This window comes from Capra hircus, chromosome 8, assembly GCF_001704415.2.
Source record: "Capra hircus breed San Clemente chromosome 8, ASM170441v1, whole genome shotgun sequence".
NCBI classification, from domain to species: Eukaryota; Metazoa; Chordata; class Mammalia; order Artiodactyla; family Bovidae; genus Capra; species Capra hircus.
This window is the reverse complement of record NC_030815.1, coordinates 34876919-34898089: the sequence shown is the minus strand read 5'-3', so window position 1 is coordinate 34898089 and position 21171 is coordinate 34876919. Positions and strand designations below refer to the sequence as shown.

At 36.7% G+C, this 21171-nt stretch overlaps 1 long non-coding RNA gene across 1 annotated transcript in view; it reads right to left on the bottom strand.

Moving 5' to 3' along the window:
• LOC108636636 overlaps window positions 1–15176 on the bottom strand; it is a 202690-nt gene extending 187514 nt beyond the window's left edge. Inside the window, exon 1 of the long non-coding RNA XR_001918499.1 lies at window positions 15144–15176. This is a non-coding gene — a long non-coding RNA (uncharacterized LOC108636636). The remainder of the gene's footprint in view (window positions 1–15143) is intronic.

Here is a 21171-nt window from a genome sequence, read left to right as displayed (position 1 = left end):
TGGAACACTTACCTAAATTAAAGTTTGGGGATTATCTACAAATTTAAAGTATCCATGCCATTTTGGCCCCTATTAGTACAAGTAATTGAGAGGAAAATCTTGCCAGTTATGCTTTTCCATAAGGCTTAATGTGGACTTCAATATTTAAGTAATTCATTAGCAGGCTTAAATGGTGCCATGGAACAACATTAGAGGACACAGAGACAGTCTGTGACCTTCATTTTAGAGACGAGCAGACCAGGGCCCATAGAGGTTATAATGAGCTCAAGATTATATAGTTTACATTGAAAAAGCTAACACAACAACCTTTGTTTCCTAATTTTCTGTTGAAAATTGTGCCTTTCAGAATTCTTTTCCAAATTTTATGGAGCTTTTCTAATTGTCAGAACTCCAACTCTGCAAGTGGAAACGTAAAATCACAATTGGGAATATTCAGATTCAGAGAGAAGAAAGTGACACTGTAACAATGTTCAGTAAAGAAGCCTCAAAAATTGCATCTGGTGAAGTGTGAAGTAGTAGGGATAGAGGACAATGATTTTTACAATAAAATTACAAACTGTAGAACACATTTACAGAAATCTGTTTTACATTGTTTGGAATACGCATTAAATATGGCTTGACAGGACCTTTCTAGGACAAGTCATTAAAGCTCTAAATGGTATTTGGAAATGTGGCTACCTATGATTGAAGTCATTTGCATTTCATTAGGAAACACATAGGACACTTGGTCATCAAGATCACTGGGGTGGTTGAACTTTGCCCCATCACATGATTTTGAAAATACAGAGTGTACTTATAAACTGCTTGACAATTAACCCCACTTAAATGAAAGTAGCTGCCCTCATTCACCTCTGGTGTACTCAGCTTTTAAGTAGACCTTGTCTGAAGAAATATCAGACCTTTAATAATAAACTTTGTTTCATTGTTTGCTGTTTTCACTTTGTATTATTATTTTATATTTCTCCATCTTTAGAGGACATTTCCATTTTGCCTGCCCTAAGGATACCAGTACTGTAATTGAGGGGCCCAGTTCAGCATCTATTCCAGAGAGAAACATCCAGTTTTATTTTGTAGCTTCATAGCCCAGAACCAGAGCTTTTCAAAAGACACTCAATAACACCAATGCAGGGACCCCTCAAGACAACATATCAATTTGTATTATGAAGTGAATTATGGTTGTACCCACCAGAGCTGATATAGTTAAGTATCTGTCAGTGTTTCCATTACGTTTTGTGGGCTTCTTGCTTGGCTGGAAAAATACCCTTCAGGCTAAAGCATACAAGGCCAGCCTAGCAAGTGAGTGCTCTTTTTGTTTAGTATGATTTTTTAAAAACACCAGCTCTCTTTTGTGCTTGCTTGCATACATCTTATAATGAGAAGAGGTTTGATTTTCTAATCAAAAAGGATGCCAGAATAGTGATTTTTTTTATGAGGGTTTTAATGGGATGAGATCACTAAAGGTCTCATTTCTGGGTATGATCCAGCTCTCCATGAAGGATGCCAAGGCTCCAAATCTGGGGATTCCAATGTGGCGAAAATGCCCTCCACAAAGTACACTGATTAGGCCTCTAACTTTTAAATCCAGATATCGCTGTTTATATACTGGACGGAATAGGACTACATTATGCTGAGGGTTTTCCTCTATCCTCCCCTTTCAATGATCTTGTCCTTAACTCAAATCCTTGTGAATTCTTAGCTTTCCTTCAAAATCTAGTGCAGATTTTCTAACTTCTGAGAAGACTCCCCCAATTCTCTCAAACAGACTCAGAGATTCTTCCTGCAAGCTACTTTATACAGAACTCATAACTCTAAAATAGCTATTATCATAAGATACCATTTCTGTTTTCTGATCAGACTGTACAAACTGAGAACAAAGTTTATGCCCTATTTATTTGCAGAGTACTAGACATATTGCACAAGATCAGTAAATATTGATTACATACTGAATGAAGGGAAGAATGGAGTAAATTTTCTATGAAATACAGACAGTGACAGGAAATTTGAATGATAAAGCCATTTTTTAAAAGAATTGTCTTTAATATGGTTTCTCATGCTGGGAGAAATACCAATAACCTCAGACAGGCAGATGATACCACTCTTATGGCAGAGAGTGAAGAACTAAAGAGCCTCATCGTGAAAGTGAAAGAGAGTGAAAAAGTTGGCTTAAAACTCAACATTCAGAAAACTAAGATCATGGCATCTGATCCCATCACTTCATAGTAAATAGTAACAGTGACAGACTTTATTTCTGCGGGACTCCAAAATCACTGCAGATAGTGACTGCAGCCATGAAATTAAAAGACGCTTGCTCCTTGGAAGGAAAGTTATGACCAACCTAGACAGTATATTATAAAAGCAGAGACATTACTTTGCCAATAAAGGTCCATCTATCAAAGCTATGGTTTTTCCAGTAGTCATGTATGGATGTGAGAATTGGACTATAAAGAAAGCTGAGTGCCGAAGAATTGATGCTTTTGAATTGTGGTTGGAGAAGACTCTTGAGAGTCCCTTGGACTGCAAGAAGATCCAACCAGTCCATTCTAAAGGAAATCAGTCCTGAATATTCATTGGAAGGACTGATGCTGAAGCTGAAATTCCATTATTTAGCCACCTGATGAAAAGAACTGACTCATTGGAAAAGACCCTGGTGCTGGGAAAGATTGAAGGGAGGAGGAGAAGGGAATGACAGAGGATGAGATGGTTGGATGGCACCAACGACTCAATGGACATGAATTTGAGTAGGCTCTGGGAGTTGGTGATGGACGGGGAAGCCTTGTGTGCTGCAGTCCATGGGGTTGCAAAGAGTTGGATGCAACTGAGCAACTGAACTAAACTGAACTGAACTGATGATTTCTCACTTCCAGTTTTCAACATTCCAAAGGGTACAAGTTCTCATATTCCCCATAATGAAGAATCCCCCAGAAAGCTGACTGTTTTATAAATTCTTACAGGAAGAATTATAAGAAACAGAATTTGTCCAGAAAAGTACTGCTCAAGGAATTAGGAGATCATGTGTTTGTTCTGACAGTCACTGACTCTGTGACCCTATTCAAGTTACTTAATAGCTCAGCGATTCAATCCATCTGCAAATGGTGATAAATAGCAGTTCTTGTCTGCTCCTCAGGTATGTTTGGGGGCAAATATGTTAGCACGTATGAGATACCTTAAAGAAAATACTTCAACTATATATATATTATATAAATTAAATTTTAATATTGTTGCATTGCGATTACAGCTATTTACTAAATACTAATTTATTTCAAATAAGACTCTCTGGTGAATTCACATTAACAAATTCACAAAATCTAACTGGAGATTTTATTCCGTCACATGTCACGAATGATTGGATTGCATCCATTCTATAAAGAAGTAGAATGTAAAGTATATTGTTCAGTTGTTTCTGCAGTTGGCATTTGGGAATGGCCCATGTGATTATGATACCTAAATTGTCATGTTCTACCTGAATTATTAGACACATTTTCAATGAGAAGAGCTTAATAGAATAGTAGATAATTTTATAAGTAAAATGACTGTAAGAAATTATTGCTTTTTAAATCACAGGTTTGCAAACAGATTAAACATTGAGGGCTATAAACCTTCCAGTGTTTCTCAATCAATGAATTATACTCCTCAGTATAATCTGGAAATGCCCAAACTTCATTATATAAGTAAAGAATAATAAACTTTGGGGTGGAATCAAAGAACCTACATTTTAAACAAGGTCACTAGATGGTTTCTACAAAGATACTCAGGTTTGAGTATTACTGTAGGAGCTTCCTCTGGTCCAGGAAGCAAATGAAGCAAGTACAGACTGCCAAATATCAGAAACCAAATACTGAACTTTCCTGTGTAACAAAAAGTGATAAACTCTTCCCCTTTAAAAATCACTGAGTATGCTGTCTTTTGGGTAAACGGTAGACAAATTAGAAGTTAATCATATAATCCTATTTTGGGGGGTGGGGGGATGTTTGGGGAAAATGTGGGTAGACTGAACTAAAAAAAAGGAAAGAAAGAATTGAAACTCCAGTGTGCTGTATTTTATGAGAATCCACAGGTATTTGATTTATGGAGAAAAGTAGGGCTCAAAATTTTTTTCATTCTCTTTCTTCTTTAAGGTCCTGAAAGCAAGCCAAATTGCTTTAAGTTCTCAAACATTTTGATACATTTATTAAGGGTTTGTTCTTCTAGCAACTATCAAGACAAACTGGGTAAAAATATCAAAACAAAGTATGGTTGTAATGTGATTATTATTAAGTGGATATAGCTTTAATATTTTGCTTCCATTTATAAGGTCGTGCCATGTGGAAAATTTCAATAATTAGAGAAAAGAATATAGAGGCAAATGAAAAAAACATGAAGATGTGATACCCAGTGGCAACTACTGCTCTCACTTTGGTGAAAATTCTTCTACGGCTCTACATCAGTTCAGTTCAGTTCAGTCACTTAGGTCATGTGTGACTCTGCGACCCCATCAACCACAGCACACCAGGTCTCCCTGTCCATCACCAACTCCCAGAGTTCGCCCAAACCCATGTCCATTGAATCAGTGATGCCATCCAACCATCTCATCCTCTGTCATCCCCTTCTCATCCTGCCCTCAATCTTTCCCAGCATCAGTGTCTTTTCAAATGAGTCAGCTCTTTGCATCAGGTGGACAAATTATTAGTTTCAGCTTCAACATCAGTCCTTCCAGTGAACACCCAGGACTGATCTCCTTTAGGATGGACTGATTGATCTCCTTGCAGTCCAAGGGACTCTGTAGAGTCTTCCCCAACACTACAGTTCATAGTCGAACTCTCACATCCATACATGACCACAGGAAAAACCATAGCCTTGACTAGACGGACCTTTGTTGGCAAAGTAATGTCTCTGCTTTTGAATATGCTATCTAGGTTGGTCATAACTTTTCTTCCAAGGAGTAAGCATCTTTTAATTTCATGGCTGCAATCACCATCTGCAATGATTTTGGAGCCCCAAAAAACAAAGTCTGACACTGTTTCCACTGTTTCCCCATCTATTTCCCATGAAGCGATGGGACCAGATGCCATTATCTTCGTTTTCTGAATGTTGAGCTTTAAGCCAACCTTTTCACTCTCCTCTTTCATTTTCATCAAGAGGCTTTTTAGTTCCTCTTCACTTTCTGCCCATAAGGGTGGTGTCATCTGCATTTCTGAGGTTATTGATAATTCTCCCGGCAATCTTGATTCCAGCGTGTGCTTCCTCCAGCCCAGCATTTCTCATGATGTACTCTGCATATAAGTTACATAAGCAGGGTGACAATATACACCCTTGACTTACCCCTTTTCCTATTTGGAACCAGTCTGTTGTTCCATGTCCAACTGTTGGACATGTTGCATGTCTAACTGTTGCTTCCTGACCTGCATACAGGTTTCTCAAGAGGCAGGTCAGGTGGTATGATAATCCCATCTCTTGAAGAATTTTCCACAGTTTATCATGATTCACACAGTCAAAGGCTTTGGCATAGTCAATAAAGCAGAAATAGATGTTTTTCTGCAACTGTCTTGCTTTTTTGATGATCCAGCAGATGTTAGCAATTTGATCTCTGGTTCCTCTGCCTTTGCTACACCAACTATACAACAAATCCAGGCCTGGTGCATGGATTTTAAAGTTTTTCTAACAACTGTGGAGATTTCAGGGCATGTGTGCTAAATGTAAAGTATCTAGTTTACTTGGCAGTCTCTCGTGTAAAATACAGCAAAATAAGCAAATGAAATTTAAATTAAAAAATAAGTTTGATCATGCCAAAAAACCACTACCAACTGTAGAATATGATTACATTACAATATAATTTTAACTACAAATTTACATATATTTACATATATAAAGATAAACATAGATAATACATATTTTTATATTTTAATATGAATTTATTTTAATTGGAGGCTAATTACTTTGCAATATTGTATTGGTTTTGCCATACATCAACATAAATTCACCATGGGTGTACACGTGTTCCCCATCCTGAACCCCCCTCCCACCTCCCTCCCCATCCCATCCCTCTGGGTCATCCCAGTGCACCAGCCCCAAGCATCCTGCATCATGCATCAAACCTGGACTGGAGATTCATTTCACATATGATATTATACATGTTTCAATGCCATTCTCTCAAATCATCCCACTCTCGCCCTCTCCCAGAGTCCTAAAGACTGACTATTCTATACATCTGTGTCTCTTTTACTGTCTCGCATACAGGGTTATCATTACCATCTTTCTAAATTCCATATATATGCATTAGTATACTGTATTGGTGTTTTTCTTTCTGGCTTACTTCATTCTGTATAATAGGCTCCAGTTTCATCCACCTTATTAGAAGGGATCCAAATGTATTCTTTTTAATGGCTGAGTAATACTCCATTCTGTATATGTACCACAGCTTTCTTATCCATTCATCTGCTGATAAGACATCTAGGTTGCTTCCACATCCTGGCTATTATAAACAGTGTTGTGATGAACATTGGGGTACATGCGTCTCTTTCAATTCTGGTTTCCTCAGTGTGTTATGCCCAGCAGTGGGATTGCTGGGTCATATGGCAGTTCTATTCCTAGTTTTTTAAGGAATCACCACACTGTTCTCCATAGTGGCTGTACTAGTTTGCATTCCCACCAACAGTGTAAGAGGGTTCCCTTTTCTCCACACCCTCTCCAGCATTTATTGCTTGCAGACTTTTGAATAGCAGCCATTCTGACTGGAGTGAAATGGTACCTCATTGTGGTTTTGATTTGCATTTCTCTGATAATGAGTGTTGTTTAGCATCTTTTCATGTGTTTGTTAGCCATTTGTATGTCTTCTTTGGAGAAATGTCTGTTTAGTTCTTTGGCCCATTTTTTAATTGGGTCGTTTATTTTTCTGGAATTGAGCTGCAGGAGTTGCTTTTATATTTTTGAGATTAGTTGTTTGTCAGTTGCTTCATTTGCTATTATTTTCTCCCATTCTGAAGGCTGTCTTTTCACCTTGCTTATAGTTTCCTTTGTTGTGCAGAAGCTTTTAATTTTAATTAGGTCCCATTTGTTTATTTTTGCTCTTATTTCCAGTATTCTGGGAGGTGGGTCATAGAGGATCCTGCTGTGATTTATGTCGAAGAGTGTTTTGCCTATGTTCTCCTCTAGGAGTTTTATACTTTCTGGTCTTATATTTAGATCTTTCATCCATTTTGAGTTTATTTTTGTGTATGGTGTTATAAAGTGTTCCAGTTTCATTCTTTTACAAGTGGTTGACCAGTTTTCCCAGCACCATTTGTTAATATGATTACATTATATGTTAATATGATTATAATTTTAACTAGTTGAATTTACATATATTTACATATAAAAAGATAAACATAGGCATATATGTACTTTTATACTATATTTTTATATGTTACTTTTTCATGCCATTTACTTTTTAAAAACATCTCATCATCATGAGTACTAATATTAACCAGAAAATAATTAGACCTTTAAAGCTGCTGCTTGCTGTTTCATCTCTTTCATTTATTTCTAAGAAAAGGATTCCCTCTTAAAAAATTCCTCTATAGTCCTCTTATTTTCAGATTGATATTTCCTGGGAAATTCCCTCTTGCCCTCAATATCTCTCAGCCCTAAATTCTACCTTTAAACCATAATATGTAAAGAGAGAGAACATGAGTGTTAATTATCAATTTCTAGAGCAAGAGGGTATCAGTGATTCATTAGCCTCTAAGTAAATCAAAGTGCACAGCTTCTTTCAGTCTTTCCCTGTTCTGATGACTTATAGGAACACTTCTTAGTGTTATTTACTACATTTTTCCTTGGATGCTGAATAGGACCAGATAAGCTTAACATTTCATTTAACAGGTATTTAAGACACACAATGTTCTAAGTGGACTGTATGGATTATTTTACTGACTTCTTAGAACCATCATATAAGGTAAAAGTCATTCCTGTCTTTATACGAATAGAGAATTACTGATTCTCAAGGAGAGTAAGTTGAATGTCTATACAATTTGTCATTGTGGAACAGGTGGGTGAAGCAGGAATGGGGACCAACTACTCAATTGGTAATGAGTTGTATTTGAGGTGGTAGAATATTCTGAAACTATACTGACATTGTGAATGTATCACTAATGTACTAAATGTCTGAGCATTGCAAAGTCGAGGCTTTTGAACTGTGGTGCTAAAGAAGACTCTTGAAAGTCCCTTGGACAGCAAGGAGGTCAAACCAGTCAACGCTAAAGGAAATCAGTCCTGAATATTCATTGGAAGGACTGAGGTTCAAGCTCCAATACTTTGGCCACCTGATGCAAGGAGCTGTCTTATTGGAAAAGAACTTGATGCTGGGAAAGATTGAGGGCAGGAGGAAAGTGGGGCAACAGAGGATGAGATGGTTGGATGGCATCACTGACTCAATGGACATGAATTTGAGCAAACTCTGGGAGAGTTCCCTGAAGGACGGGAAGCCAGGTGTGCTGCAGCCCACGGGTCACAAAGAGTCAGACTCAACTTAGTGACTGAACAACAACAAAAAATTTATATTTTGTGAATTTTCACTCAATTAAAGATAATATAGCAGAGATCAAATCCAGTCTGATTCCAGAAACCACATTCTTTAGCATTCTATAACACTGCCTCTTACATGGCTATATTAGTTTTCCCTGGTAGCTTAGCAGTAAAGAATCTGCCTGCCAATGCAGGAAACATGAGTTCAGTTCCTCAGTTGGGAAGATCCCCTGGAGAAGGAAATGGCAACCCACTCCAGTATTCTTGCTTGGGAAATTCCATGGACAGAGGCATCTGGTGGGCCACAGTCCACAGGTTCACAAAAGAGTCAGACATAGTGTTTAACAACTAAACAACAACAATTTAAAAGCATAGCAATGTGAAGTCTTGATTGTGTGGGCAAATAACTATGAAGATATATATATATATATATTTCCCTGTTTCTCTTAATAAGACAGGAACTGCCTTAACCATAAATAAAAACACACAGAAGCTAATTCTGTGGGAGTTAAAGGCCTTAAATTAAATAATGTCTGATTTCTTATAATAAAATAAATAGTGCTATTTTCTTTTAATAGGAAAAATTAAGTCTGGTATGGGAGAGTGTCATATGTTTGGGAAACCCAAGAGTTTGAAGGGGTCATCCTGCAAGATTTGCTCCAATAGCTTTGACTATCTCATCCTTATGAAAGTGAAAGAGAAAGTCACTCAGTTGTGTCCAACTCTTTGCGACCCCATGGACCATACAGTCCATTAAATTCTCCAAGCCAGAATACTGGAGTAGGCAGTGGTTCCCTTCTCCAGGGGATCTTCGCAACCCAGGGATCAAACCCAGGTTTCCTGCATTGCAGGTGAACTCTTCACCAGCTGAGCCACCAGGGAAACCCAAGAATACTGGAGTGGGTAACCTATGCCTTCTCCAAAGGATCTTCCCAACCCAGGAATCAAACCAAGGTCACCTGCACGGTAGGAGGATTCTTTACCAGCTGAGCTATCAGGGAAGCCCCGGTATCTCTGGTATAAGGAAGGTATCTCATCCTTATAATAGACTTATATTCTTGATATTTCCCCAAGGCTTCCAACTTACATGTGAAACTACCTTCTTACTGTTTCCTTATCTGGACTTCTAGATAATATATTTTCATTTTCTCCACCATCTCCAATCAGCCATCATATATATATTACTCAACATACTAACCATAAGAACTCTTAAATCTTAGCAGTTAAACAGTAGAACTCCTTCCATGAAAAAATACATGAAGAGGTATTTCACTGAAAGTATACAAAGATGCCATGTAAGCACATAAAAAAATGTTCAAACTCACTAGCCATTAGATAAATGAAAATTAATACTACAGTGAGATATCACTGTGCATCTATCAGAATGGCTACAATACAAAGACTGATGACACCATATGTTGCCAGGGACGCAAAGAGAAAAGGTAGGTGTCACTCTGAGTTTTCTTCTGTTGGCTTGCAGGCAGCTACCGTCTTCCTCTGTGCTCACATGACTCCTTTTTGTGCATACAAAGGATGGTGGAGTAGTGGGGGTAGATTCTTCTAAAACCGTGAATACTATCAGGTCATGAACCTACCTGTAGGTCATGTACTTTAATTACCTCCTAAAAGCCCAGCCTCTAAATACAGTCATATTGGGGTGAGATCTTCAACATATGAATTTGAGGAGGACACAATTAAGTCTGCAGCAACTACTTTCCTCTGCTGTATAACAAATTACCACAAATTTAGCAACTCAAAACAAACATTTATTAGCTTGAAGTTTATGGGCATAGGCCCAAGCATGACTTGGGTTAGTCCTTTGCATGGCTGCAGCTAAAGTATCAGGTTCTTATCTGAAAAATCCACCATCAATATATCCACTTTCAACTTGTATGGGAAAAGCAAAGTGTTCTCCTTTACTCTCACTCACAATGCTTCTGACACCAGATGTGTGGAATTTTACATCATGCATTTCTCAGATACCAAGTCAGGATCCTGGAATAAAATCCACTTCTGACACCAGCCAGAGTCACCGTAGCAAAGATCTTATAGGTTAAGGGCTCAATTTCATAAGACTTTCCCCACTTCCCCAAAAACACTGAGATGCCAGTCTCAAATCCAGATTGTTACCTGTGCTTTTAACCAACTAGCTATAAACCAGAAGTTCCCATGACTCTTGTCCTTGGATTTGATTAATTTGCTAGAGTGACTCACAGAACTCAGGAAAGCCGTTTACTCACTAGATTCCAGGAGATCTCCCCAACCCAGGGACTGAACCCAGGTCTCCCACATTGCAGGCAGATTCTTTACCAGTTGAGCCATAATTTGAGCCCTTATTACAAATATTGATCTATTAAAGTGTATGAATGAACAACTAGATGAAGAGACATAGAATGAGATCTAGACGAGCCCTGAGGGCAGGAGCTTCTGTCCAATGGAATTTGGGTGTGTCACCATCCCAGCATGTGGATTTATTCACCATAAGCCCTCCAAGCCATTTATTTGAGTGATTTTTTTTTTAAGTTTTCATCATGGAGATATGATCAATCATATCTCAATCTCTAGCCTTTCTCCCCTTTCTTGAAAAAACAGGAGGGGAAACTGAAAGTTCTAATCTTCTAATCATGCGTTGGTTTTATTTATTTTTTTAGTGACTACCCCTATCATGGAGCTATCTAGAAGTCACATCACTAGAGTGAAAAAAGACTCCTGTCTCCCAGAAAATTCCTAAAGGTTTTAAGAATTCTGCATCAGGAACAAGGGTCAAAGAACAAATATTACAACAAAAGATACTCCTAGTACTCCTAGGAAATTTCAGTGGTTTTAAGGTTCTGTGCCAGGAATTGGGGGCAGATATATGTGTGTGTGTGTGTGTGTGTGTGTACATACATATACACATACATATATGTACATATATTTATATTTGTTATTTCACACAAGTTTACTCAGGGTGCACACACATTATACTTTATGACTATAGGAATTACATCCTTGACTTCTTGCTGGCTGTCATCCAGAAGCCACTGTCAGCTATAGAGGTTTTCAGTTTCTTGCCATGTTGCCCTCTCTATAGACCCTTGCCCACCATGGCAGCTTACTTAAAGGCCAGCAGGAGAGCAGGAGCCAATCTTCTAAAAAATATACAGTCTTATATAATGCAAGGTACATGTGGGAGTGTAAACTCATCAGTGCTGTCACAGAACAATCACAGGAGTGGTACCCTGTCACCTTCTCCATACTCCATAGGCTAGAAGAAAGTCAGAGGTTCTGCCCACATCTATGGGAAGGGATTACAAAAAGGTATGAACATCAGCAGTTAGGACTCAGGAGTATCACACAGGATGTGTTCAATGCAATTATATAAAATATAAAAGACATCAAAGTATAAAAAAAAGTCACACATATATCTACCACATAAACATAATCACTGTTAATGACGTCGAATGCATTTCTTTCTAGTCTTTTTCTGTGTGCTCTCCTTGATCCCTGTCCCCTAACAAAAGCACATCATGTGTTGAGTATTTCTGTGTTTTCATGTTTTATATAAATACGTGTATAAAAGCATATGCATAAAAGAGACATGGTATTATAATACTATTTCAGAGTTTGACCCGATTTTTAAGAACACAGCCTCCTTAAATGATCTTCAAAATAATGAATTTTACTATTATGTAGTAGTAGAATTTTTACAATTATGTAGTTGTTTATTTATAACACATTTATTAAATGTCTTAAATATAATTTATTTGGCAGTTTCCTTATAATTTGACAGCTAATTTTGTTCCTATTATCATGTTATAAGTAACACTATGATAAACATCTTACTCCTACAAAAACAACCTTCAAATATAACTTAAATTTTACCTTCAAGAACAGGTGGGAGGATTTCACTTTCCAATTCCAAATCCATACTATCGTCTCTCTTAGTTCAGACAACAGATTCCTAACTGATTTTCCTGCCTTTTTTTGACACCTTCCCACCATTGTGCTTCCACATTTGACTGATATCCAACCAATTGATCATCACCTTTTAAGACACCTGAGTATCAAGCCCTCCAGAGAGCCAGACTGATTAGAATGACCCTTTCATAAGGCCCTCTCATTGGCACCTCACCCTTGTATTATGTTACCACATCATTTTAAAATGCCATGTTTCCCAGTCTTCTGCTTTTCATTTCCCTGAAGGCAGAGAACCTCTATTTAGTTTCTTCTCTGCACTCTTAGCACCTAACACTGTATATGAGATACAGTATTTTCTCAATAAGTGAGCTGAAGTAAACTATGAAAACTAAGATAATTTGGGTGTGTAGGAAAGATGTATAATTTTTCTAAGCCATCTACATTCTACAATATGGTTTTTCATCCCTGAGCACACTAACAAGGGCTAAAATTAAATCAAAGACATGCAATACACTCTTGTACAACATAAAGACCCTTTTTATCAAGGGCAAATTTTTTGGCTATTCCACACAACTTGTGGGATCTTAGTTCCCTGACCAGCAATTTCACCCAGGCCCTGGCAATGAAAGATGGTCCTAATTACTAGACTGCCAGGGAACTCCCTCAAATGTAATATTTTTAAAAAGGAACCAATATAAAAATGGTTAAGAAGTTCACAACACTTCCTTATCAAAAAGATTGTGCAAGGATAAAGACATATTATACAGGCTTATATAACCTCAAATTTACAAATGAAGAGTCATTTCTCTTCTATTCACAGAATGATAGAGATAATTATTTACAAGTTTAACACAAAACTGAACTCATTATAGAAATGGGAAGTGGTAAAAGAACATTTATTAAATGTCTATTATGTAACATGTATAAAGATGTGCTTTATGACAAATTTATCATTTTAATAGTCACAAAACCTCTGTGAAAATTATTGCTAAATCCATTTTATATCTGAAATAACCTGGCCAGGACAGCTAGTGAGTGACAGAGTGGCTCTTAAAACTCTGGAAGGTCCAGTTTCAAAGCTACAATCCACCTACTTCCTCACACTGTGAGGACACCTAGGAAATGCCCTAGTTTTCAGTTCATTATCAGAAATACTGCTCCGTGGATTATCAGGGGAAAAAGTAGTACTGACTAACAGCAGGCTTGAGGTTGAGGCTGCACATCTATTGGAAACCAAGATTATTTGCATTGTGCTATTTGATTTAGTTCCCTGCCAAGTGTCATGCCAGAGCCCTGACACAACAGAGGTTTGTGCCTGGAGCCATTCATTCCCTGTCTGGCAGAACACATTGGCTGGCATACTTTCCTCGGATATTCTAACGTCACACTAGTCTCTGAATAGAGGCTGAAAAATGACTAAGAGGAAAAGCTTATGAAAAGAGGGGAAAAAAAAAAAAACTAAGTGTATTTCAATTTTAAAATCTCAGAAAATTATCCAGATATGCAGATGAGTAGTTTATTCTTTCCTGGAAGGGTAACATGTGGAACACATAATTTAGAGCCATATTTAAAATATAAATGTGTATATAAGCCTATTTTCAAAAAATAACTGTGCATAAAATAGAACAGACATCAATTATTATTCATGATGGCATATATAGCCACAATTTTTCTTTTAACCATGAAACAACTTCCAAGTTTTCTTTCAATGTAAAGTTACTTTATCATGCAGAAAAATAAAAAGAACTGCCTTGCCAAATTCTGTGTGGGGTTGGAAGGACCCCAAATAGAATAAATGATCTAGAGAAGATTTAGAGAAATTATAACAGACATTTGTGAATCCATTTGATATTTAAATATCTCTAAATGAACAACATCAAAGCTTGTATCAATACTTTATCACTTGAGTTCCTCATGTGTTAGTTCATCTTTTCATCCTACTTTCTCCATAGCAAAGAACTGGGTTTAATTGCTCCTATCTGTGAGTTTCAGTTTTACTTTAAATAATCTTCATCCTGTCCACTACAGTCCTTGAGGATCTCAGTCTCTACGGTCTAACTCAAATTTCCCACCAAGTACTTTTTATTTACAGTACACATTTTCTTTTCAGCTCTCTCTTAGGATTCAAGGTTACTACAATTCTTGATCTTTGCAATGTTCTATGTTCCATTTTTTTTTTTAATAACAGAATTCAATTTTGAAATCATAGGCATCCTTTATCAGCCTTGTAACTGACCCCCTTATCTTTCGGGTACCATATTAACATCTTATTTAGCTATATGTGTACTTATTTTCCTGCTTGCTTCCTATTTTCATGCTGATTTGTAATTTTTAACTAATTTCAACATTTGATTTGCCAAAACTAGACACATGGGTAGTTTTTGACAGGCAATTTAACTAACCTATATCCTATTTCAATAATTTACTCATCAGCATCATTAATGACTATGTTAAATACCTTCCATCAGCCTTAGAATAGCTTCACTGCTTTGTTAACAGGCACAGTAGCAACAATAGTTCTTTGAATATAGGTTGTGTGGATTAAGGCATCCTGTGGCAAGACAATACTATGCATTTAACAATTAGACTTTTTAATTCTGTTACTTTATCACTAGAGTCATATTTTGCCAGATCAAAGAGTATATATCATATACATAAACATGTATTACAATTCCATACAGCTAAGCCTGAGACAATAATGCAATTATTATAACATTTGTATATATTACTCATGAAGAAAGTTTGAAATATATTTTAAATAGGCATACCTTTGACCAAGGCACATCCTGCTGTGGTCTCAGGACAGGAACCTATTGTGAAAAATACATATGCATACTTATTAATACACTTAGTATTAAAAACAGATTGAGAAATACCAATACATAAAACAGGAACATGCTTTAAACTCAAACATTGCTCAAAATAGGAATCTACCCATTAACTTCTAAAAGATGGTCTTTTTGTCTTTTATAGATGAAGTTCATTAAGAAAAAGTGGAGATAAATACTCTGATATAACACTCAATTTGAATCTCCAAATGAACTCTATTCCTTTATATCTTAAAATAAATGTTTTTCCCAGAAAGAGGTAAACCCTGATACATAAATTTCAGGCAAAAATTGAGACATTACTTTTCAAAAATGCTAAATGAATTATTATATTCAAAACAGGAAAATTATGAGACAAGTTTCACATATTTTATAATAACAAAAGCCTTAGAATATTTGTTGATCAAAAATGGCATCAGAGCATCAATTAGAATTAATAGAGAATCATTTTCACATCAGTAATGTTTCAAACTTTCATTCACTGAAACTAAAATATGTGCAGATAATAGATTTAAATACATTCAAATCAATTTGAGTACTTTAGAAACCAAAAGAGGAAACAGAATCACATTTTGATACACTAGAGCCCAATATTTTCATCACTTCTATTTCATTTTTCAATTAGATGCAGTGACACACTTCCAAATGTGTTCAAAGACCCATCCACTCACATAAATGTACAAATGTAAGTGCAAGAACTCTATTTTTTTGCAGGGAATGAGGCGTTTTAAGTGGTATCTAACAGCTATAATTCTAGGTTCTGTGTTTTGCTTATGCTCCGGCATGACTAGAGGAACAGAAAATCTCAGTAAATGACAGGGAGGCACTTAAAGTTTTCCACCAGTCAAGCAAGAATCCAACTGCCTAACATTCATGGGAGTAGAATTATAGGGTGAAGAGAAAGTACAAAACTCTAGATAGTCAGCATTACAGCCAGGGTAATGAATTTATCACAGAAAAGCATAGTGTCAACAAAGTCAGGGCTGAATTCACAAAAAACACTATCTCCATATCCTAAAATATCCACTTCTCTGGCCAGATAGGAATAATTAGGGTTTTAAACATAGGATTAAGGGTACTTGCTTTGATTTTTCTGAAAGGAACATATACTCCTTTAAGTGGAAATAAGTTGCAAGAGGAAAGGAAGGAGACATATTTCAAAATAGTGTTTTAATTGAACTTAGCATAGGTTAGAATTAAAAGGGGAAAAAAGACTTCAGATGAGAAAATGGGGGAAAAGGGAAGAATAAAATGACAAGAATAAAACACCTATAGACTCAGTAAGGAAAAATTTAAATATCAAACCTGATAGACAGTATATTTGGAAAGCTATGTTTTGATTGGTTGTTATTTTTTATATATCATGATGGTAACAAAGGGTTTTCCCTCATAGCTCAGTTGATAAAGAATCTACCTGCAATGCAGGAGACCTGGGTTTGATTCCTGCGTCGGGAAGATCCCCTGGAGCAGGGCATGGTAACCCATTCCAGTATTCTTGCCTGGAGAATCCCATGGACAGAGGAACCTGGCAGGCTATAGTCCATGGGGTCACAAGAGTCAGACACAACTTAGCAACTAAACCACTACCATGGTAGCGAAGGGGAGGTGGTGACCTATCATCACTTCATTGACATTGTTTAATTGTATTTTTGTGTGAAGTTTTTTTTTTTTTTGTATTTTTCCAATGCTGTATAGGTTTCTGTGGTATAACAACATGAATCAGTCATAACTATACATATATCCTACCCCTCCTGAGATGCAGATGTAGAGAACAGGCTTGTAGACACAGTGGGGGAGGGAGTGAATGGGACAAAGGGAGAAGGTAGCATCAACATACACACTATGGTGTTTGAGTGGACAGTGGTGAGAAGTTGCTGTGTACCACAGGGAGCTCAGTCTGGTGTTCTGTGATGGCCTAGAGGGGTGAGATGGGAAGTGGGGGTGGGAAGGCTCAAGAGGAAGGGGACACGTGTACATCTAATTGTTTTAACACAGGCATTTTCTACCAGGTGTAATGTCCTTCCACTCTCATGGCCAGAGACATTCACCAAACCCTGGAGACGTTTTTGGTGTCCTAACTGGGGGTGGGGGGCTACAGGCATAACTAGTGGGTAGAGGCCAGGGATGCTGCAAAACATCCTACAATTCACATGACAAGCTTCCGCAATAAAAAGATTTTTCAGCTTAAAATATCAATCATGTTCTTAGGTTGAGAAACCCTGTTTGAATTAGCAGGGGATATGGGAGCCTCCTGCTACATAAGCTCTTCAAAAACCCTTCCAAATGATGAGATTATATCATTTATGTAAAGTGAGTCTTCAGCAAAAGAGTTCTAACGCTAGTCAACAGTCCTACTTAAATACTGCACACCTAGTACTTAATGAAGCCATGCATTGAATTCAGGTTGATCAGATAATAGCCACAAAGTTTTGTGTCAATCTGAACCCTATAGGGAACTACATCCTCATTCCTTTTCTCAAATGTTATTTAAGGTCAGAAAATATTTTAGTGGATTATCATTTTTGTTAGTCTTGCTCTCAAAGAACACTAAATTCAAGGTCATATATCACGATGCTTGAAATAATTCAGTTTAAGAGATATTAGATTTGTAAAATTATACAAATATCCTAATACATCAAATATTAATTCAATAGTTAACAATCAAAATAAAAGGTTTTTGAATATTACTGTTCTACTTTTTAATGTACAGAAAATAACAACTAAATTTCGTTAAGGAAATCTAAGATATATGGCTATTGAATACTTTCATAAAAAAAATATGTGTATGTAGTGACTTTGACTAAAACTAAACTTTGAGAACAGTTGTTACTATTTAAGATAAACTAAAGTATAATTCTGCACCATTCTCATTTTGTTCATTTGAGAGTTTCTTTATCCCATTGCTAAGGGTATTTAACCTGTAAACTACAATGTTTCCTTGATATTGATTTATTGATATTTACAAACTATAAAACATACCATGTTTTAATTTGTTGGCTGCCTTCAAGGAACTTCTCTGCAAAAGCCAAAAATCTCAGGAGGAAATTCCCTAAAACCAATCATTAATTACAGATGAATTTGTACAGCTAAAAGTGATGCACTAGGGAAAGAAAGAGGAATGTTTTTATTTTTGTAATTCAGAAGAGAAGCCTTAATTTAGAGAAAGCTTGCTGCTAAGTTGCTTCAGTCGTGTCCGACTCTGTGCGACCCCATAGACGGCAGCCCACCAGGCTCCCCCATCCATGGGATTCTCCAGGCAAGAACACGGGAGTGGGTTGCCATTTCCTTCTCCAATGCATGAAAGTGAAAAGTGAAAGTGAAGTCGCTCAGTCGTGTCCGACTCCTAGCGACCCCAAGGACTGCAGCCCACCAGGCTCCTCCGCCCATGGGATTTTCCAGGCAAGAGTACTGGCGTGCAGCGCCATCGGGAAATGGTCAAATATGCACAGCAGTGCAATGCCACAGGACCCACAGGTCCTTACTATGTTTGGAGCACAAGAAGTGTTCTTACCAAAGTGTATCTAAGCCAACAGTTACTTCACCAGAGCAGAAACACTGTTTTACTCCAAAATAAACAAACAACACTGGGATTTATGCCCTTTTATTAAATATGAGTGCTTTAGAGACTTTGTTATTACTCTCACCTTTACTAATGATTAGTATCCAATAAATTTAACTATACAATTATATTTCAGTAATTTTCAGATACAAAGTATTTTAAACTGTTTCTTATTCCTGTCTTTTTCTTTAGTCATATCAAGTAAATAGTTGTTAATGTACACATGAGTCAGTGCGTGTATTTAAAAGCTACATTTAATTTTTCCATGCCTTATTCATACAGTGACGTATGGGATAACTTTATGTCATTTATGGTTACAACTGGATGTATTCATTTCCATGTTACATACAATGGGTTTGTAAGCATAAGCCATAGAACTTATCATGGAAGGCTTTCTCCAGACTATATCATTTTTTCCTGTCAAATCTGTCAGAATATCATAAGGATAGGGGCAGAGTTATTCCACACTACCATATTTAAATGTTAGGTCCCTAAAAACGGCAATGTTTCAACCTATCTCAGAGAAAATTTTCACTCCATTTTCATTTCCCTACTGATGAATGACCATTTCCCTACTGATGAATTTCAGGAGCAAGTTCAATAGATACACTCTTTTATGCCAGACTTAGAAAGCTAACACAGTTTGTAATTTCTAAAGTATATTGCAGCTTTACACAAACGTGTAACAGAGGTAAATCTTAGACAGTCTTCTGTTTTTCCTATTAATACTTATCTTTCTCTATAATGGGCTTATTGCATAATCAATGTTCTCCTAATGTTCCCAGGTTTCAAGGGCTTGTCTATCAGTGGACACAGCTTCTCTTTCTTGCCTCCCCAAATGTACTCTTAAAGTGATTCTCTCTTGACTTAAAGAATCTAACACAAAGATTCTAATTACTGAAAATAGGTTGGCCTATATCTATCTTCCAGGGCATTTGTTTGCAAAAAGTAAATAATACTGTTTTTATAGAGCAGCTTTGTGTGGTATTTCCTTTTGTTTTGATAGTAATGGACAAGTGTGGGACAATTGCCGTCTTCTCTCATTGACAGCAGTAGTATAAACCGGAAAGCAATTTTCCAGCCTGCATCAAGGACTAAAAAATATGTGCCCCCTTTCCTCCAGTTATTTCACTTCTGGGACTCTCTCAGAAGGACATATCAACAGAAGTTGACAAGCATTTATGTGTTCTGATAATCCACTTCACTACTCTTTATACTAGCTCCTCTCCCTGCAAAATGGCAATAGTTTAAATATCTCCTAAGAGAGAAACTGAATTACTCTCATGGGTGAAGAAATATTGTATTTTAATTTGCAACCATACTCTCAAAAAATTTTAACAGCATGGGAATATAAAGTGAGCTTCAGAATTTTAGGTGAACATCACAATACAATAGGGTTCAGTTATAGAAAACTAAATCCACAGTTTCAGGAATTCGCTTTAGTCTTCCTCCCCTTAAAACAGAGAGCCAATGAAACACTCAGTTCCAACCAGTAGACGTAAGTTTTTCAACAGAATCCTTCACTATCTTGGAAGGAATAGGGAGAAAGAGATTTTGCACAGTTACAATCTGTGACTACAAACTGGCAACTGCTTCACTCTTGAAATGACCTGTCTCTCCCTCATTACACCCAAAATAATCGGCAAAGATGACATCCAATTGCAACTTTCCTTTCTCATTTGGAGGATCAAGATGAAGTATTTTTTTCTTCCCTAACAGAGGTATCACAAAGCATCCCATGGCAGAAGCCACGAAGACTAAATAATGTTCCATACTTTGACCTATCCTCTTTGTCATGAGGTACATGCATTATTTTATTGGAATGCAACAGGCTAAACCTTGCTGTACCATGATCATCAAATGAAAGTTTAGCAAATCTATATTTTCAGAAATAAAACATTGTTTTATTATTTTGTAACCTATGCTCTTGGGCAAATCATTGATCCTCACTAGGGATGATGATTGTCTGAATAATCAGTCTCATAGTGAACATTATCAAGTATAACAGCCCACTAAAATCATCCACCTGAATAAATATATGTACCTGTAAAGTGATCTTCTCTATATGAACAACTAATTCTATTTATCAGACACTGAAATTTTCAGTCTGAGAGAGCTAGTAGCAATGTGGTTACCAAATTATACGTATCAACGTGATTTAGGCGCCAACAGAAGTCTCAAGCTGGTTATTAAAAAAAAAAAAAAGATTCTATGTAAATGCTAAGCACTATAGTAGGCTACACTCCATATATATTTTTTTTTGTTTGAATTTTGTGAACATACTGCAAGCCTGATAATTCTTAAGGGTTGCTTATAATATTCTCTCCCCATCATGTTCATGATTGCACTTCATAAATGTTCAAATTTCAAAAAAATCAGAACCTACAACAGAAAACAAAGCAATGGATT